A 2,775-nucleotide genomic window follows, 5' to 3' on the forward strand; every position below is an offset into this window, starting at 1 on the left:
GTTCAGAGCCCGAGTCCTGCTCTGATACTGAGAGTTGCTGCTTGACTTCAGACACGTGGCTTAACTATGTTGTCTCAGTTTCCTCGTAAAGAGGAAATAAATAATCCTTATCCATGAATTTTTAAAAACAATGTAGCTCTTTAGATCTAGAGAGGAAACATTTACATTACAACACTAGCTCTTAATCTTTGACGTGTGCAGTTGTTCTCAGGATTATGCTAATATCTAGTTTTTACTAAAGCACCTATGAGCCAATATCCTTGCACCATTCCATTTAATCCTCAGCCCTTAAGGTAATATAATATTTCCTTCATTTTATAAATGTGGAAACTAAAGTTTTATGAAGTTAAGCAAACTGCTCCAGTTTGCACAATTAGCAAGCAGCAGAACCAGGCTTTGAGCTCAGGTGAAGTGACTCAGAGTTCAAGCCTAAGAGGTGCCTGTTCCACATCCAGTTTTTGGGTAAGTGAAGGGGACCAACACGGAGGAGAGCAAGGTGAGGTGGTAGACACTGGGTCTCTCAAAGACTTACATCTGTAAGAAGTGACATCTAAATGAGGCTGCTGGAAGGACAAGTGGAAAGATAACAAATCAAGCGGTGGTGGGGGCTGAAGATAGCAGGAAAAGGCGGTTTGTGATATATCCGTACAGATGGAGTGTGAGGCCATGGGTGGAGAGGAGTGATGAGACAGATGGTACTTTCCAGAGAGGGCTGCAACCATACCTCTTACCTCTTCGATGCTCTTCTACAGACTGGTGGCTCCCCAGTCACCAGGTGGAGTCTGAGCCCCCCACTTGTAACCAATATAAAGTGATGGAAGTGACAGTGAGTGTTTTCTGTGGCTAGGTCACAAAGGGGAAACACAGCTCCTGCATCGCTAGCTGGGACATCCACCTTTAAAAAAAATTAATGTATTTGTGGCCATATGGGGCCTTAGTTTGGAGAAGGCAATGGCACCCCACTCCAGTGCTCTTGCCTGGAAAATCCCATGGATGGAGGAGCCTGGTAGGCTGCAGTCCATGGGTCGCTAAGAGTCAGACACGACTGAGCGACTTCACTTTCACTTTTCACTTTCATGCATTGGAGAAGGAAATGGCAACCCACTCCAGTGTTCTTGCCTGGAGAATCCCAGGGATGGGGGAGCCTGGTGGGCTGTCATCTGTGGGGTCGCACAGAGTCGGACATGACTGAAGTGACTTAGCAAGGGGCCTTAGTTGCAGCATGCGGTGTTTTGTTTCTGCATACAGGATCTTTCACCATGGTGTGCTGGCTTCTCTCTTGTTGTGGTGTGAGCTCTAGAGCATGTGGGCTCCAGAGTGGACAGGCTTAGTAGTTGCATTGTGGCTTAGTTGCCACACTACATGTGGGATCTTAGTTCCCTGACCAGGAATCGAACTGTGTCTTCTGCATTGGAAGGCAGATTCTTAACCACTGGACCACCAGGGAAGTCCTGGGACATCCACCTTCGGATTCCTGACCTCCATGGAAGAAGTACAATGGCCCTGAGCTTGCCATGTTGTGAGGAAGTCCAGAACACATGGAAAAGCTTTTTGTATGTACTCTGGCTGACAGTCTCAGACGAGGTTCCAGCCAATGGACGTGTGACATCATCACAGACACCAACCACCGACCATATAAGAGTGGAGATGCTTCCAGATGATTCCAACCACCAGTTGTTAACTCCCTCCAACCTTTAAGTGTACCCAGCTGAGTCCCCAGACATCATATAGCAGAAACAGCTGTCGTTTCAGTGCCCTGAGTTCCTGACCAAACAATGGTTGTTTTATGCCACTAAATTCTGGGATGACTTGTTAGACAGTACAGTAACTGGAACAGGTGGTTGTATTGTGTAAGCAACTGACTAAATGTGTCTGGAGTTCAGAAGAGAGATCTGGACTGGAAATTTAGTCCCTGGATTTTCTACAGGGTAGATGATAGCTGAGGCCTTAAAAAGACATCTAGAGGAGTGTGCACAATTAAAATAGAAGGGGGGTTAACAATGTAACTCTGGGATTATCAATATTGAAGAGGCAGAAAAAGGACAAGGAAGAAAAAGAGACCCAGAAGGAGGCATCAGAAGAAGGAGCAAAACCAGGAGGGCAAAGGATGAGAATGTTTCATGAAACACAAAGAGATCAACACCCTTAGATGCTGCAGAGAGAGCCCTGCAAACATGAGCATGGGTTAACTAACAACAAACAGGTGCCTTTGTCCAGGGCAGTTTCAGAAAGAAGTGAGGATGAAGGCCAGGCTAGGGTGTGGTGAAGCGTGGGTGCCTTGCAGAGACAGTGCTTAATAAATCTTTGTGGAATGAATGAATGTGAGGTGATGAGATAGGGACAAGATGGTTGTAGATGGAAGAAACGAGAAATAACTGGCAGAAAGTGAAGCTCCAGGGACTCTTGGTGAGAGGGAAGAGAGAAGAGGTTTTAGTCTTCAGAGTGAAGCTGCAGCCTCTGGCTCGCTCAGCAGCTTGGGTGACGTGTGTGGAGCTCACTGCACACAGGCACACACACAGAGCCCCTAAAGTTCCAGGGGTCCTTTCCACCATAGCCCAGCCCTGCCTGGGTGACAGGGACACTGGCGAGCTGCCAGCACTTCCCAGAACGTGCCAGTTTTTTGTTTAACAAAAGGGTAGGGATTGCGGGAGGAGAGAGCAGTCAGCCAACTATAAAAGAGGTCACAGACTGTGGACTAAGATACAAGTGCCTCGGAAAAAGTTAAGAACGTCTATTCCGACAGCGCCTTTCTTCTGCCAAAAGCCTATCACACTT

Source organism: Bos grunniens, chromosome 15, assembly GCF_055505025.1.
Source record: "Bos grunniens cultivar Pamir isolate PY7600 chromosome 15, Bosgru_T2T1.0, whole genome shotgun sequence".
NCBI classification, from domain to species: domain Eukaryota; kingdom Metazoa; phylum Chordata; class Mammalia; order Artiodactyla; family Bovidae; genus Bos; species Bos grunniens.